General features: G+C 43.8%; 1 pseudogene; it reads left to right on the top strand.

Moving 5' to 3' along the window:
• LOC136788610 (ADAMTS-like protein 1) overlaps positions 1–19,123 on the top strand; it is a 108,547-nt pseudogene that overhangs the window by 41,303 nt on the left and 48,121 nt on the right.

Raw genomic sequence — 19,123 nt, 5'->3', positions numbered from 1 at the left:
GCAAAGTGGGGTTGGAGGTAAGGGTGAGGGTGGTGGACAAGGAGCACTCCTTTACTTTTAATAAATTTTGTTCCTAATGTTTCTCATTCTGTTCCTAGTGTTCAGTGAGTTGTGGAGAGGGAACCCAGAGTTGAAACGCTATTTGCAGAAAGATGCTGAAAACTGGGGGTTCTGTCATCATCAATTCCTCATTGTGCCCACCTTTGCCATTCTCATCCTTGATCAGGCCTTGTGCACTAGCTACCTGTGCAAGTAAGTGAAAAAGACACAGGAGTGTCTGGGGGAAGCGGGTTTGAATATCCATCACTAAGAAATTCATGCTGTCACATGCTCCATAATCTTCTCTTGCACTAGTGTTGCTCAGTATTGCAGAGTGGTGGCGGCTGCTCCTGCTGCTGCTGCTTGTCTCTGACCAAGCATGCTCTGTTTAGGAATAAGACAAGTCAGTGGATAAAAGCTATAAATCTTACTGTGGAGCTGGTTCTGACCCAATGTGCCAGAAGAGAGTTACTGGTTTCTGGAAGAAATGGCACAAAATTCTGATCCAAAACTAGATCTAAATTTCACAACTGGAACATAGAGACTTAGAGATACTGGACAGTGCCTGAGCTACTAACACTCTGCTAAGATAGCTACAAAGAAAATGGTTGGTAAGGAATTTTGTGGAAGATCAACTAAAAAGTTGTTTTTTTTTTTCATTTTGTCACTTGGAACTCTCTGTGACTTGGAATTTGTAAGGAACCATGCAACATAAGTTGGATGTATTTTATGGTGGTATTTCATGCATTTTCTGCTGCCCTTCTCAAAAGCAGTAGTCTCCCTACTTGGCTTGCAGCAAGACAGCTGGATATGTGAAAGATTGAATGGCAGCCTAGCTTTAGCTTAGAGTAGATTATGAACTCTAAAACCTGTTAAATGTTGGGTATGTCGGGGAGAAAATAAGATGTGACATTCAGAACCAAAGCTAAGGCCAAATGTGGCATGGTATTCAGTAATAATACACTTGTGCTGTTTTGTTTAGTGTTTTGTAACAAAGATATCAGTCATAGAGATCTGGAAACTGAAAGTTTCCACTTTAATAGTATATACCCTGTATTTTTAAGCCTATTCCAGACAGTTTTGTTCTGTTCAATGTTATTCCTTGAGTTAGCATCATTTTCACTCCTCCTTACTGCTGTGATCTGCAAGATCACATTGCACTTCAGGTTTGGGATGGTAAACACTTGTCTTTTTTATGTATTTATTAGGTAATAGTCTTCATTTAAATACTTTAACAACAAGAACTACCTTTCCATTGGATTTTTCTCCCTCACATAAAGTTTATCTTCCTAGCACTTAGGTTCCTGCATGTACCCTGGACAGGACTACTTTTGCATTCCTAAAGTGTGCCTTGTTATTCCTTTTACTGTGATTGGTCCAGCTTAATGTTCAGTAACTGGTGGCCAGTTTCTCCCATTATCATCTAATGGGTCAAACGCTGCCAGCACCAAAGTAAACTGCTTGGTTTTTTTTTAATGGTACCACATACTAATAGTATTAATGATATTTCAGGGCACAACAGGCCAGCTCATAAGCAAAGTCCCCATATTGTGGCCGTAAAGAAAGTTTACATCCAGACAAGGAAGCAGAAGAAGCTACACTTTATTGTGGGTGGGTATGCCTACCTGCTACCCAAAACCTCCGTTATTCTCCGATGCCCCACGAGGAGGTTCCGGAAGTCAATGATCACTTGGGAGAAGGATGACAAGAGGCTCATCAGCTCAGCTCACATCACTATTGCACCCTACAGTTACATGAAAATCCATCGTTTGAAGCCTTCGGACACTGGGACATACACCTGCATAGCAGGGCCAGCCCGTGAACATTTTGTAATTAAACTAATAGGAAGCAACAAGAAGCTCATTCCTGGGCAGCCAGCTGTCATTAGGGAAGAAGAGTCCATGAGAAAGGCCAGCCTAAATGAAGCCTTGCGAACACAGGAGAAACATATCAATGGGATTCTCTTCAATGGAAGCAAGGCTGAAAAGTGAGGGCACATTGCTGAGCCTAGCAGCTGGTATGATGATATTGTCTCAAGGCTGCTACAGCACAGGGGTTGGCCAGGGGAAAATCTGGAGTACTGGGAAGCCCAGGAGTCCATGGAGAGAAACGTATCCTCAGAGGAAGACCAGAGCCGGGAATATAACCTGCCATTTACTATGGTCACAGAGCAGAAACGCTTAGATGATATCATGAGGAATTTGTCTCAGCAACCTGAGGAGCTTAAAGATATCTACACTGAGCAGCTTGTTGTACAGCTGGCTCATGACGTTTTTAGGAGTCACTTGGAGCATCAGGAATCTGTCCTCAAAGCATCAAGGCGAAGAGTTGACTCAACTTCTGTGGAATACCCTTTCCACAGATGTGTTTCTGGATTTACTAGCTCCCTGAGGACATAATCTGCTGAAGCACTTCTTCCCACCTCCATGGGCATGACAAACAGCTTGTGCAGACCTCATCAAAAGCCTGCCATCCTCCGAAAGATTTCAGCAGCACAACAGCTTTCTGCTTCAGAGGTTGTCACCCACCTGGGACAGACAGTGGTCCTAGCCAGTGGCACACTGAGCATGCTGCTTCACTGCGAAGCAGTGGGAAACCCAAAGCCCACCATCAGCTGGGCTAAGAATGGAGAGGAGGTGAAATACAGTGATAGGTAAAATAAATTACTTAACTTTTAAGAAAATAGTTAACATTTTGACTCTTCAGTTTCCATGCTTTAAGGCCAGTCAATCGTATGTGCCAAACCACATTTTGCTGTAGTCTGGTTTCATAGCAGAAAGTAGGACTATCACATGTGAATTGGCAAACAAGGCACTATAACTCTTCAGAAAGGTCTGGATGCCGAATCAGTCTGGTGTGACAAACAGAAGCTTTACTTTTGTTTCAGTAAATGAAAAGAAGAGGTTGTAAAGTACTGAAATAGATAAGTACGTAAGGTAGTCAACAGACCACTCCATGTCTGGAGCGCTGGGAGCTTCAGCGTATTTCCCTATTTGAAGGTGGAGGTTCCTGCTGTGAAGATTGGTTTTGATATACAAAGATTGAGTATATCTTCGGATTTCAAAGTTAATCCATTCAATGGGTAGGACTAGTCTGTGACTCTCTCTTTTATTGTTTTAGACTGGTTCCAAATTTAGAGGGATGTTCATGAAAGGAATTATGTCAATACACACTTTTGTGTTTGACCACAGAGATACCAGAGAACAAACCTGAAATTTGGTTTGCTGTCAAGCAGTGCGCAGTATAGTTCCCTGGGGAAGAGTTCGTCCTTGTCCTGGTTCCAGTTAGGACAGAGTTAATTTTTCCTCATAGTAGCTGGTAGGGTGCTATGTTTTGGATTAGGATGAGAAGAGCGCTGATAACATGCTGATGTTTTAATTGTTGCAGAGCAGTGTTTACACCAGGCCAAGGACTTTTCAGCTTCTTGCTCTGTCCTGCCAGCGAGCAGGCTAGGGGTGCAGCAGGAGCTGGGAGGGGACAGACCCAGGACAGCTGACCCAAACTGTCCAAAGGGGTATTCCATACCATCTGACGTCATGCTAAACAATATATAGGGGTGGCTGGCCGGGGTGGGGGGCCGGCTGCTCGGGGATAGGCTGGGCATCGGTCAGCGGGTGGTGAGCAATTGCATTGTGCATCACTTGTTTCTTACACATTATTATTATTAATACTATTATCATTATCACTATTATTATTATTATTGTTATTATTATATTCCTGTCTTAATAAACTGTCTTTATCTCAACTCACAGGCTTCACTTTCCCGTTTCTCTCCCCCATCCCAGAGAGGGAGGGGGGAGGGTGAGCGAACGGCTGTGTGGTGTTTAGCTGCCAGCCGGGTTAAACCACAACAGTCCTTTTGGCGCCCAACGTGGGGCTCGAAGGGTTGAGATATCGACAAAATTGACCAGAGTGTGTTAAACTAAAATTGGTATAAGTATTGGACCTGCTTAATAGTTGCTAGTCACGATGTTGATTGCCTTAATCTCCAGTCTGCTGTGCCTGTTTTCCAAATTGAGTTTTATAGCGCGTTGCTTTCTGTATGTGCTCCCTGTTGCACTGTTTATCCTTTCCGGGCCCTGGTTTAAGATTGTTATGGTACTGTGCGGTGTAACAATGGCTTATGAAATGATGAAATATCTGGTCACGACTCTAACCTGGTATTTGTACTCAGCACTGACGTCGACTCTATACTTTGGAAACCATATCTCGGAAACTATTAGCAATTACACCTATTGCCTGTTTTCGTTAGGGAGCCAATCTGTGAAGGGGACAGGGGAAGACATGTTTCCCTACCTGTTCACTCTCCCTTTCTCCTTCACCACCCTCTTATCCTCCGAGCTAGTTACGGTGGTTCTCCGAGATGTTGAATATCCTTGGGATACTCAGACCAGCATGTTCTTGTTGTTATGTCTCCTGAATGCGCTTCAGGTTTTGTTTAAGGTTAAACAACTACTTAGGAATCTCATCCGGAGATCTGTCTTGAGGCGGGATAGTTGTGAGTGGCAGGGAGTGTGGGAGGATATGGGCAGGTTTCTAGAGCAGTGGTCACCTCCAGTGTTTTGGACATTCACCCCTGAACAACTGCAAAATCCTAAAAAGCTGGCAGAATGCTTGAAAAAAAGGTGTCATGACTCTGGCAGTTCCAAAGTGACACAAATCACTGTAGCGTGCTCGGGTCTGGCTTGTGCCTATCGAGCTGCAATTGATGCTACTATCAACCTAGTGACAGCTCCTGCAGCCGCTCCAGCTCCAGTTCCCGCAGCCGCTCCAGCTCCAGCTCCCGCAGCCACTCCAGCCCCTGCAGCAGCTCCAGCTCCTGCAGCTGCTCCCACTCCTGTGGCTGGGTCAGAGAAACGAGCTGTAGCAGTGCAAGTTGACCCCGCAGAGGGTATTCCATCCCCTGTGGCAGACCCTGTGGCTGGGTCAGAGAAACGAGCTGTAGCAGTGCAAGTTGACCCCGCAGAGGGTATTCCAACCCCTGTGGCAGACCCTGTGGCTGGGTCAGAGAAACGACCTGTAGCAGTGCAAGTTGCCCCTGTAGACAAGGTGAAAAAATCGTATAGAGACTCAGGTCGTTTAGAACGCAGACAGTCTTCTGCTAGGTCTGGGCATAGTGAAGACGAGGCTGGGCCATCAAAGGTGCAGGAGGATGAAGATGAGGATGAGGATGTCGAAAAATCAACAGTAACTACCCGAACCCTATACCAGCGTGAGCTACAAGATGTGCGAAAAGATTTTGGCCGCTGTATAGGTGAGCAGCTTGTCACCTGGCTGCTCCGGTGCTGGGACACGGGAGCCAATTATGTGGAATTAGAGGGCAAGGAAGCCAGGCGGCTGGGATCCCTTGCTAGGGACGCCTATATTGACAAAGCAATTGGAGATGGAGCACGATCTCACAGCCTCTGGAGGCGTCTCCTGTCAGCTGTGCAGGAAAGGTATCCCTTCAAGGAAGAACTTGTATGTCTACCAGGCAAATGGACCACCATGGAGAAGGGAATTCAGTACATGAGGGAATTAGCCATACGGGAAGTAATTTATAAGGACCTAGACGACGCACAAACATCCACAGATCCAGATGCAGTCCGGTGTACACGACCCATGTGGCGGAAGTTTGTACAGAGTGCCCCATCATCATATGCCAACTCATTGGCAATACTAGCCTGGAAAGAGGAGGAGAATCCCACAGTGAATGAAGTGACTAAAATACTCCGGCAGTACGAAGGAAATCTCTCCTCTTCCCTACAGGCCTGTGTCTCGGCTGTGGAGAAACTCTCTGAAGAGTTCCACCAACTTAAAGAGAATTTATCTTCCCCTCCACCTAAACGAACCAGTGTCCAACAGCTAAAAGAGAATGCTTTGGAGAAACTTTCTGAAAAGATCCACCAACTTGAAGAAAGATTATCTTCCCCTCCACCTGAACGAACCAGTGTTCACCAGCTAAAAGAGAATACTTTGGAGAAACTTTCTGAAAAGATCCACCAACTTGAAAAAAGATTATTTTCCTCCCCACCTGTACAAACCAGTGTCTCAGCTATTAGGGGTAAACGTTCATCTATGCAAGGAAGACAATATGGTGGGCACACACACCGCGCCACCCTGTGGTTTTACCTACGTGACCATGGAGAGGACATGAGAAAATGGGATGGAAAATCTACTGCGACCCTAGAGGCACGGGTACGTGAATTGCAAAAGAAAACAATTGGGAAAAAGGGGTTCTCTGAAAAGTTTGCTGCTCCAACTTCCAGCAGGCAGTCCTTTAAACACAGAAACGAAGATTCTGACCAGGACTAGAGGGGCCCTGCCTCCAGCCAGGGGGAGGAAAGGGACAATCGAGTTTATTGGACTGTGTGGATTCGATGGCCTGGCACGTCAGACGCACAAAAGTATAAGGCTTTAGTAGACACCGGTGCACAATGTACTCTAATGCCATCAAGCTATAAAGGACCAGAGCCCATCTGTATTTATGGTGTGATGGGGGGATCCCAGCAGTTAACTGTATTGGAGGCTGAAGTGAGTCTAACCGGTAATGAGTGGCAAAAGCACCGTATTGTGACTGGCCCGGATGCTCCGTGCATCCTTGGCATAGACTATCTCAGAGGAGGATATTTCAAGGACCCAAAAGGGTTCCGCTGGGCTTTTGGCATAGCTGCCTTGGAGACGGAGGACATTAAACAGTTGTCTACCTTGCCTGGTCTCTCAGAGGACCCTTCTGTTGTGGGGTTGCTGAGGGTTGAAGAACAGCAAGTGCCGATCGCTACCACAACTGTGCACCGGCGGCAATATCGCACCAACCGAGACTCCCTGAGTCCCATCCATAAGCTAATTCGTCAACTGGAGAGCCAAGGAGTGATCAGCAAGACTCATTCACCTTTTAATAGTCCCATATGGCCAGTGCGAAAGTCTAATGGTGAGTGGAGGCTAACAGTGGACTATTGTGGCCTGAACGAAGTCACGCCACCACTGAGTGCTGCAGTGCCGGACATGCTAGAACTCCAGTATGAACTGGAATCAAAGGCAGCCAAGTGGTATGCCACAATTGATATCGCTAATGCATTTTTCTCCATCCCTCTAGCAGCACAGTGCAGGCCACAGTTTGCTTTCACTTGGAGGGGAGTCCAATATTCTTGGAATCGGCTGCCCCAGGGGTGGAAACATAGCCCTACCATTTGCCATGGACTGATCCAGTCTGCGCTGGAGCAGGGGGAAGCTCCTGAACACCTGCAGTACATCGATGACATCATTGTGTGGGGTGGCACTGCAGAAGAAGTTTTCGAGAAAGGGAAGAAAATAGTCCAAATCCTTCTGAAGGCCGGTTTTGCCATAAAACAGAATAAAGTTAAAGGACCTGCACGAGAGATCCAGTTTTTAGGAATAAAATGGCAAGATGGACGTCATCAAATCCCAATGGATGTGATCAACAAGATAACAGCTATGTCTCCACCAACTAGCAAAAAAGAAACACAAACTTTCCTAGGTGTCGTGGGGTTTTGGAGAATGCATATTCCAAATTACAGTCTGATTGTAAACCCGCTCTACCAAGTAACCCGTAAGAAGAATGCTTTTGAATGGGGCCCTGAGCAACGACAAGCCTTTGAACAAATTAAGCAGGAAATAGTTCATGCAGTAGCCCTTGGGCCAGTCCGAACAGGACCAGATGTAAAGAATGTGCTCTACACCGCAGCCGGGGAGAATGGTCCCACCTGGAGCCTCTGGCAGAAAGAACCTGGGGAAACTCGAGGTCGACCCCTGGGGTTTTGGAGTCGGGGATACAGAGGATCTGAGGCCCGCTATACTCCAACTGAAAAGGAGATATTGGCAGCATATGAAGGAGTTCGATCTGCTTCGGAAGTGGTCGGTACTGAAGCGCAGCTCCTCCTGGCACCCCGACTGCCAGTACTAGGCTGGATGTTCAAAGGAAGGGTCCCCTCTACACATCATGCAACTGATGCTACATGGAGCAAGTGGGTTGCACTGATTACTCAGCGGGCTCGAATAGGAAACCCCAGTCGCCCAGGAATCTTGGAGGTGATTATGGACTGGCCAGAAGGCAAATACTTTGGGACATCATCATAGGAGGAGGTGGTCCGTGCTGAAGAAGCCCCACTGTACAACAAGCTACCGGAAAATGAGAAGAAATATGCCTTGTTCACTGACGGGTCCTGTCGTATTGTGGGAAAGCATCGGAGATGGAAAGCTGCTGTATGGAGTCCTACACGACGAGTTGCAGAAGCTGCTGAGGGAGAAGGTGAATCGAGTCAGTTTGCAGAAGTGAAAGCCATTCAGCTGGCTTTAGATATTGCTGAACGAGAAAAGTGGCCAGTTCTCTATCTCTATACTGATTCATGGATGGTAGCAAATGCCCTGTGGGGGTGGTTACAGCAATGGAAGCAGAACAACTGGCAGCGCAGGGGCAAGCCCATCTGGGCTGGGGCATTGTGGCAAGATATTGCTGCCCGGGTAGAGAACCTGGTTGTAAAGGTACGCCATGTAGATGCTCATGTGCCCAAGAATCGGGCTACTGAAGAACATCAAAACAACCAGCAGGTGGATCAGGCTGCTAAGATTGAAGTGGCTCAGGTGGACCTGGACTGGCAACATAAAGGTGAATTATTTATAGCCCGATGGGCCCATGACACCTCAGGCCATCAAGGTAGAGATGCAACCTACAGATGGGCTCGTGATCGAGGGGTGGACCTGACCATGGACACTATAGCACAGGTTATTCATGATTGTGAAACATGTGCTGCAATCAAGCAAGCCAAACGGTCAAAACCTCTTTGGTATGGAGGACGATGGCTGAAATATAAATATGGAGAGGCCTGGCAGATTGATTACATCACACTCCCTCAAACCCGCAACGGCAAGCGCCACGTACTTACAATGGTGGAAGCAACCACCGGATGGCTGGAAACATATCCTGTGCCCCATGCCACCGCCCGGAACACTATCCTGGGCCTTGAAAAGCAAGTCCTATGGCGACATGGCACCCCAGAGAGAATTGAGTCAGACAACGGGACTCATTTCCGAAACAACCTTATAGACACTTGGGCCAAAGAACATGGTATTGAGTGGGTGTATCACATCCCCTATCATGCACCAGCCTCTGGAAAAGTTGAACGATACAATGGACTGTTGAAGACTACACTGAAAGCAATGGGTGCTGGGACATTCAAAAATTGGGATACACATTTGGCAAAGGCCACCTGGTTAGTCAATACTAGGGGATCTGCCAGCCGAGCTGGACCTGCCCAATCAAACCTGTTACGCACTGTAGAAGGGGATAAAGTTCCTGTAGTGCACGTAAGAAACATGCTGGGTAAAACAGTCTGGGCTACTCCTGCCTCAGGAAAAGGCAAACCCATTCGTGGAATTGCTTTTGCTCAGGGACCTGGATGCACTTGGTGGGTAATGCAAAAGAATGGGGAGGTCCGATGTGTACCTCAAGGGGATTTGATACTGGGTGAGAATAGCCCATGAGTTGAATTGTAGTATGTTAATTATTATATAATACTGTATGTCATCACTACCATGATTGCTATATATCATAGATGAAAATGGTGATTAATTAGAATGTATTGGAAAGAGTGTAACCTGAGCATGACATAAATGGTATGGAATAAGGGGTGGATATCTGTCCTGGTTCCAGTTAGGACAGAGTTAATTTTCCTCCTAGTAGCTGGTAGGGTGCTATGTTTTGGATTAGGATGAGAAGAGCGCTGATAACATGCTGATGTTTTAATTGTTGCAGAGCAGTGTTTACACCAGGCCAAGGACTTTTCGGCTTCTCGCTCTGTCCTGCCAGCGAGCAGGCTAGGGGTGCAGCAGGAACTGGGAGGGGAAAGACCCAGGACAGCTGACCCAAACTGGCCAAAGGGGTATTCCATACCATCTGATGTCATGCTAAACAATATATAGGGGTGGCTGGCCGGGGTGGGGGGCCGGCTGCTCGAGGATAGGCTGGGCATCGGTCAGCGGGTGGTGAGCAATTGCATTGTGCATCACTTGTTTCATACACATTATTATTATTAATACTATTATCATTATCACTATTATTATTATTATTGTTATTATTATATTCCTGTCTTAATAAACTGTCTTTATCTCAACTCACCGGCTTCACTTTCCCGTTTCTCTCCCCCGTCCCAGAGAGGGAGGGGGGAGGGTGAGCGAACGGCTGTGTGGTGTTTAGCTGCCAGCCGGGTTAAACCACAACAGTCCTGCATGAGAAATGAACTGCATTTCTCACAGTGCTCCACCAGAGTGTCTCCAACATGGTTATTGTATCAGAATTTGGAGGTAGTGAGGCTTCTTGTCTTCCATGCTTGTATCCCTGTGTAAAACTGCCCCTGGGTAAAACTCCGTGGGCATTATAAACACCGTTCCCTGTGTATGTTCTGATAGAGGCTGGAAACCATGTTAAGAACATAAAAAGGACATAGAACTATTAGAGAGTGTCCAAAGGAGGGCAGTGAAGATGATGAAGGGTCTAGAGGGCAAGACATATGAGGAGCAGCTGAGGTCCCTTGGTTTGTTCAGCCCAGGCTGAGGGGAGGCCTCATGGCGGCCTGCAGCTCCCTCACGAGGGGAGCAGAGGGGCAGGCGCTGAGCTCTGCTCTCTGGGGACAGCGACAGGACCCGAGGGAACGGCATGGAGCTGGGACAGGGGAGGGTCAGGCTGGGTGTTAGGGAAAGGTTCTGCACCCAGAGGGTGGTCGGGCACTGGGACAGGCTCCCCTGGGCAGTGATCAGAGCACTGAGCCTGCCAGAGTTCAAGAAGCATTTGAACAACACTTTCAGACACATGGTTTAATTTTTAGGTAGTCCTGTGTGGAGCCATGAGTTGAACTTGATGATCCTTGATCCTTCCAATTCAGGATATCCTATCGTAAAGCTACAATAGGGAAACATCATTTGAATTTGAGGATGGTTACAGATAAGCCAGTATTTTAACAAAGTTGTGTCTGTACTAAAGGACATAACATGAACTGGCTACTTTCATTTGAAAATGAATGCTGGTCATTTTAATGGTTATTACTGTGGAAACATACTCAATGGCTAATTGGAGCTATCACAGTCATCTCAACACACTGATGTCTAAGCATTAGTCATCTAACATGAGTTGGTACATCCTCACTTGTACAAACTCTCTGCGTGGAGCTCTCTCCCCGTAAAGGTAGCCTGAGAACTTGAGTAACAAAATACTTCTATCAATGTACCACAAAAATAATGACCTTTTTCCTGTGGGTAGCCTTTACGTACAGATCACTCCATTTATATGTGTGCAAGAGTACACAAAAAGATTATTTCAATGCCAGTCATATACTTTACTGTGTTGATAACATACATTTTTTCTCATGTGTGTACTTCAGATTTTATGCTTTGGTCCTGTTCTGTGAGGAAGTGGTATATAAGAATAGGTTGTGGATGAAGCAGTCATGTTAACTGACGTGGTACAACAAAGCCTTCCAAGGATCTGCTAGCAGCTCTTTCTGCACAAGACAGTGACCTCGGTTAAGACATCTGACTGTAGTTAGCAGGTCAGCTTTGGAAATGAGAAGACACAGAGTCAAGGTAAAAATTAATTTCCAGTGTGGTGCCTGTGGACTGTCAGTGAAGTCTTGATTTGGTGAAGACACATTACTCTTTCTGCGCAGTTACACAATCAGCTGAACTCCTTTTTCACTTTGGAAACTGAACCATTCTGTAATCGTTGCTTTTTCTAATGTACGGAGTTTTTTGGTTCTTTTCTCTTTCTGTGTGTGATGGCTATTAAGTATCATGGCATTCACATAAAGAGTGGAGACTTTTGCAGGGGAAGGGGAGACTAAGAGCACGAATGTATCTCTTGTGGAGATCTCATGCAGTCTTAATCAAGACTAGAGCCTATCATATCATTATTTGGCCATAATCCTGTGAAAATATCTTCTTGGCCCCCCAGAAGTTGCATATGTAGATTTTCATTGCCAGTGGTTACATCCTGTTGGAACTATGCCATTAAGTGATTAATTTTTTTCTCTATTTAAAACGACTATGATTTCTGTAGCATCCTTGAAGGGGAAGTGAGGTTACATGAAGTCCATGTATGGTTAATGCTGGCCACTGTGCTCATGAGAAAATTACAAGTTTAACTCACACAAGCAGCCATGGTGTAGCAGCAGACAGATGCATTTAGTTGAGAATAAAACAGTCTTATGATTTCTGAAATTTTAGTTTATATTATATACATACATCTTTTACTTTACAATGGCTTTCAACTTTTCTTTTCCATTCAGTTTGGCCTTACTTCAGCCTTAAATGATATGCTGTATTTCTGAATTATCAGGTAACTGTGTTAGCTTAAATTTTCTGTCAGAAAAACCCAGGAAAGTACATTTTATTTGCTGATTAGTAGCATTAGTCATTGACACCTCTTCCTTAATGGCTGAAGCAATTTTCACTATATCAAATTCTTTCTGTATTCATCATTTGTGCTTCCTCCAGGTTGGTGGGTAGGGAAGGAAACAAGCAGTGCTCTGAGCTTCAGAGATGCTCAGAATCTGTAACTTTGGAGTTAATGGAAGTTAAGAAATTATGGTGCATATAAAAATTGGTTCGTGGATGTTTTGCTGGGTTCTTGACAGCCATGTTCTGGCTTTGGCTCATAATGCTTTTGCTGGTTGCCAATCAGCTGTGTAAATGAAAGCCACAGTTTAAGTAGTCTCCCAGTGTATTGCTGTAAACTGCAAGGTCATCTGTGTGTGGTACACTTGAGCTGTCTTTCAGCTCTGTAGTTTGTCTATTTTTTTACTTTACCATTCTTTGAATGAAGAAAAAATAAATTAAATTAAAAAAAAAAAAAAGAACCAGTTTTCCATGTGCCTTCGTCTCTACCAGTATGGTAGAGCAGTGCTTTCAATGAGAGGAGTCAAAGAGTCGTGCTGCAGACCAACTCATGCCCTACTGAGTATACCAAAACTGGTTGTAGTTGTTTTGTATTGTGATTTTTAGAGTGTAAACTATTGGTTTTAGGTTGGATGATGGCTATCTGAATTGTCTATTATCAAATATTGGTATAAAGGCACTTTCACATATCTTTGCTGTGAGTGTTGTCTGGATGTTGTCATCGTGCCATGGACGTCACAGAAAGGTGTCATAGAAATGAATGGATTTCTATCGCCTATTTCCATGAGCAGTGCTATCCACCGAAAAGCATTTATGTCTACCGCTATGTAGATCTACTTGCAAAAAATGAATTTGTTTAGCCCCAGTCTGTGTACTGTTACAACAAAATGTAACACAGGCCTAACAAAAATGTTTGCTTTTAGTTATCAGTAGAATGAAATCAAATGATACAAAAAGCTGCAGAATTTGAAAATATCTGTGCGGTTCCAGTAAAAGATCCTTGACTTGAGTCTGCATGTTCAACCTGAATGCATATTTAACATGGATTTTCCTATTCTCTTCTAAAGTTAAAATGTTGGGTTGATACCAGCATGGATTCTGAGTGCAGTTTCAGAGCCTGCCAGTATCCATCCCAAAGTCTGGAGAATTCTATAAATGCTGGAAAACACTTCATTTAAAAATAAAATAAAATAAAATAAAATAAAATAAAATAAAATAAAATAAATAAAATAAAATAAAACCTTCTTTAGGAAGAAATTTTAAACATGAAAATTTTTGAGGGATTTATGCTTTACTCAGTAAGACTGTCAAGAAATATCTTTTTTTCCAAGTATGCTGTGACTTTCGCCAGTGGAAACCCTTCAGTACTCGATAACTCCAGTGTATTTTCTAAGCAGACATGAAGCAGAATCTAAACAGTAGATGGTACAGAGTCTGTGGTAGGTGTTTACTACATGCCATCTGAATTAGTCACCGATCTAGGTCATGTAAAATATATTTGTGTCTTGGAGACAATGCAGTATGAAGCAACTGAGATGAGGCTGATTAAACATTAAGCTTTATTATTTTAAGTCCATAAATGAGATTCTGAAGACATGTTGGTGACAGAAAAAATTACTACAGCTGGTATTTTTTTCACTGCTGACAAGCAACTCAAAACCTAACAAAAATAGCAATCTATGAGCAAATAGGGAATCCAGCCAAAATCTTTCTATACAAAGGGGGATAACAAAGTATCTACTTTCAAGAAAAGCAGCTGTGCCAAATTGTGACACACAAATTGTAGAATTATTGAGAAGAAGATTTTTGCTTTCTAGGGAAGGACATTAAAAGGTGAAATGAAAAGGTGAGATGATGGATCTAGGTTGGAATTTTTATTTTTAAAATTAGTTACCTATCTGGCCTATTTCTATTCCTAAAAAAAAAAAAAAGTGCTAGATTCTGTGGTGCCTTAGACTAGCAGAGAGAGATTTGCATCACCAGAGTTGATTAACAGCTAACAAATTATGATTTTTTTGTTTTACATGTTATAATATTAAGAAAGCTTTTTTCTCAACCTGAAAGTGACAGAAACATTTCTAAAAGCATTTTTTTAAATGTTTGTGCATATTCTATGTAAGACTGACTGATCAGCCCATATACTGTATTAGCACACATGCAAGCAGTACACACATAGTTTTAACTATTATGTGCTGGTATAACTGCGACAAATTCTGAAGCTCTAATGAATTCCACGTAGAGACTGAGTAAGTCAGTGCTAAAACAAATTTATATATGATATTGATGCATGCTAAAAGAAGTTTTGTAAGTAAATTTGCTGGACACTAGCATTGTTAGCAGTAGCTAACTAGAAATCTGCCCTACTAAGCGGTAAAAATTAAAAGAACCTTGAAATCAGAAGTGCGGAAGAGATTCTTCTAACCACTGTTTTTGTGGTTGGTGGGTGGAGGTTTTTTGGTTTTCTTTTGTTTTTTGTGTGTGGGTTTTGGTTTTTGGTGGTTTTTGTTTGTTTGCTTTGGTTTGGTGGGTTTTTTTGTTTTCTTTTTTGCTGTGCAAGCAAAGATGCAATTTAAAGATGATTAATGTTTGTTTTGTAAATATGCATTTTACTAGGCACATGCAAAATTCCGTTGACATAAGACAGCTCTCTCCTTTTATTATTATTTATTATTATTATTATTATTATTATTACTACTTTAAAAGGGTCAAAAAAGAATTTCAACTCAATCTTTTTCTATAATATATTTTGATGCGTGGCCCTAATGTGGTTTGTTTTAGACAGCTACCACCCACAGTGTTTTGAAAGAACTCTTCTACTGCTTTTTAGCCCATGAGACAACAGTTTTCAGTCAAGGGGATGAGGGAAAGGAACTCATCAGTTCCAGTATCTGAAAGCGGACTTTTTTAGCATGTGTTTGACAGGCATATCCCTCCCTTACTTTCACCCTTGAGGCCAATCACAGCCCCAGCTAAGAGTTTTACTTAGAACAGCTGCTGAAAGTTTCTGATGAGAAAAGTAATTTATCTTTAGGCTTTATCAACAGTTTCAGCTAAAAATTTAAGAGAAAGGAACAGTAATGATGAAATACACTGTGCAGAAAATGAGGGTACATGAACGCAAACTGATGGAGTTATGCCACCGTAAAAATGGATTATTTGTGAACAGAAACAATTCATAAGAGTGTTAAGGCTGTATTCGTCCCATCTAACTGTGGGCAGTGCACTGAGATCACAGTCAGCTCTTCCTATTGGCAGAGACGGTTCACTCAGCCCAAGGAGGAGCTGAGTATTCCTTTCTATCTTCACTGACTACTAGGGGAGCAACAAAACTACTAAGTTTGCACAAACTGCCTAGTAATCTAAGAATCTGGAGTCTATTTCAGGCTCTGATACTCAGCCCATGAGACACTTCACTTCTTTCTGCCCAGCTTCAGCAGGTTTTATGACTCTTACATGCAATATGTCTTTTTCTTTGCTGTTGCTGCTCCTGCTTTGCAAGTCATTTGACAACATCACATAGGAACTGACAAAGCAAAGGAATAGGTTTCACTTGCCACAGACAGATGTCCTAGATGCAGGGCAATCATTCTCTAATACACATAGCAACATTAGCAGAAGTGGGAATTAGATTAAAATATAGTTTAAATAATCACAGCTTACAGTCACAATGTGAGACTTTGAACTTCTTAATAGACTTTTAAATATAACTTTAGGGCCTAAACTGTAAAAATAATAAATTAAAGATCACCTAAATCTGTAAAAATCCTAGTAAATATATTAATGCTCACACCAACTAAGAGACCTCTATCTCCTTCTTTCTGCTTTACTCCAGGATGCTTCTTCAGCCTGATGACTCCTTGCAGATTCTAGCGCCTGTGGAGGCTGATGTGGGTTTCTATGCTTGCAATGCATCTAATGCTCTGGGATCCGACTCTGTGTCCATTGCTGTCACTCTAGCAGGTAATGGTTCACTGTCTGTGATCGCACAATGGTCCCTGCCACTTGTGCGATTCTGGAGAGAAATAGTCTGCGGGATAACAGCTGGATCTGGAAGGTGGTTGGGGAAGGTGGCTCAACAGAGGTACAAGTCAGTGAAAATTCAGGGAATGTGTTTTGGAAAGCCCTGAGGCATAGTCCAGTTTTCACAGACAGTTCATGACATTTGTGTCTTTATGCAAATGATCAATACTTTTTCTCACTTGCTAAAACTGAAATGTACTCTCAAGAAACTGCATATTCTCGTTATTCTCACTTATGGGCAGTGCAGTTAAAGCTCCCCAATTTGTATGCCTTGTTTTAAACCTATTGCTGGTCTTTTCAAGTCTGACAGACCGATCCAAGAACTTACTCAACTGAAAGTTAAAGAAGCCTACAAAATACCAGAGATGAAGAACTAGTCCCATGTAGGACCAGGCTCTGTATTGTGTTTGATCCACTGTGGCACGTGTATAGCTGGCACTCTCAATCACTGTCAAACAGAGGTTCAGAATACATTAACTTCTATACTTATATTTCTCTAGTAACGGTTCAGTTCTACAGCAGACTAAATATCCTTTGTTAGTTTAGAATTCAGTTACAAAGAAATCCCACCCAAATGCAACTCAAGGGAAATCCAGAAGTGATGCATGAATCCAGCTTCTTTGAAGTAGATTGGTAGGCAGTGTCAGCAGGCTCTCAAACACATCTGGATTGGTAGGACAGGCACACAACAGCAAACATGAATGAGAGGCAATTGGGTAAAGACGAAGATAAAAGAGTTACAGTTAAGGACTGTGACAAGACAGAGAGATTTTGGAGAAAGCAGGATCCTATTTATCACAAAGCTAAAAGGAGACACACCTGGCACTTAGGGACATGGTTTAGTCGGTGACATTGGTAGTAGGGTGATGGTTGGACTAGATGATCTTGAAGGTCCCTTCCAACCTTTATGATTCTATGATCAGGAATGCTAGAAAGCTTATTGACTGTTCAGATCTCTCCATTTCACTGTTCCAACTGAAGAATGTGAAAGCATTTGAATGCCTCCGATGTGCAGGCCATGACCATCACCTATCAGTGTATCCATGTGTGTTTAGAGGGAGGAGTAGCTGTTTATGAGCTTGATTTTTGTTGTTGTTGTTAGCAAATAGAGAATCTGGGGCTGGGTGAGCATAAAGGAAATATAAGTATACATCAATGGCCAGAAGCGAAGCTCTCATGATAAATATGCCAACAAGAAGGAGGCCTTGTCTGTCCCACAGAAAGAGAACATCTGAATCTTGCAGGATAGAAAAGGAAGAGCTACTTACTACATGTAGACAACCAAGAAAATGCACTACTTTTTGCACTACTGTAGGTCAGGATATCTTGCTGAAGCCAGAGCAGCAGGGCAATGGTGCTGCTGCTAAAGCACTGTAGTGTTTTACAAGGAGCAACTCCACAGTAAACTTCTTGTGTTGCACCAGCAAGAAACTGAACATGAAGTTAAAAAATGGTCAGTCAAAACTGCTATCCTGTCCATGTTGCTCCAGTCATTTTAAAAAATGTAGTCTTTGCACAAGGTAATTTGCAGAGACAAGTTCATGTGAAGCTATAGAAAAATAAACTGGGCGTTATGTATACATAGAATCATAGAATCATAGAATGGTTTGGGTTGGAAGGGACCTTAAAGATCATCTAATTCCAACCCCCCTGCCATGGGCAGGGACACCTCCCACTAGATCAGGTTGCCCAAAGCCCCATCCAGCTTGGCCTTGAACAATTCCAGGGATGGGGCATCCACAGCTTCTCTGGGTAACCTATGCCAGTGCAACACCACCCTCATAGGAAAAAATTTCCTCCTTACATCTAATCTAAATCTTCCCCCTCTTAGTTTAAAGCCATTCCCCGTTTTCCTATCATACCTCTCCCTGACAAAGAGTCCCTCTCCTGCTTTCCTGTAGGCCCCCTTTAGGTACTGGCAGGCCACTATAAGGTCTCCCCGGAGCCTTCTCTTCTCCAGGCTGAACAACCCCAACTCCCTCAGCCTGTCTGCACAGGAGAGAGAGGTGCTCCAGTCCTCTGATCATCTTCATGACCCTCCTCTTGATTCATTGTAATAGATCCATGTCCTTCTTGTGCTGGGAGGCCCAGAGCTGAATGCAGGGCTCCAGGTAGGATATCAGAAGAGCAGAGCAGAGGGGGAGAATCACCTCCCTTGACCTGCTGGCCACACTGCTTTTGATGAAGCCCAGGACACAGTTGGCTGTCTGGGCTGCAGGCACACATTGCTGGCTCATGTTGAGCTTTTTGTAAACCAACTACCCCAGGGTGCCTTGACATTATTTCCAGGAGGATCTGTTCCATGGTCTTGCCAGGCACAGAGGTGAGGCTCACAGGTCTGTAGTTCCCCAGGTCCTCTTTTCTGACCTTTTTAAAAATGGAAGTGATATTTCCTTTTTTCCAGTCAGTGGCGATTTCACCTGACTGCCATGACTTTTGAAATATGAGAGGCTTGGCAACTCCATCAGCCAGTTCCCTCAGGACCCTGGGATGCATGTCATCAGGCCCCATGGACTTGTACCTGTTCAATTTCATCAGGAGGTCTCGAACCTGCTCTTCACTTACAGTAGGAGGGACTCTGCTCCCCCAGCCCTCGCCTACAGGTTCAGGGAAACAAGAGATGTGGGAAGCCTGACCGCCAGTGATGACTGAAGCAAAGAAGTTGTTGAGCACCTCAGAG

This window comes from Anser cygnoides, chromosome W (assembly GCF_040182565.1).
Source record: "Anser cygnoides isolate HZ-2024a breed goose chromosome W, Taihu_goose_T2T_genome, whole genome shotgun sequence".
Lineage (NCBI taxonomy): Eukaryota > Metazoa > Chordata > Aves > Anseriformes > Anatidae > Anser > Anser cygnoides.
This window is presented reverse-complemented; position numbering and strand designations above follow the sequence as displayed.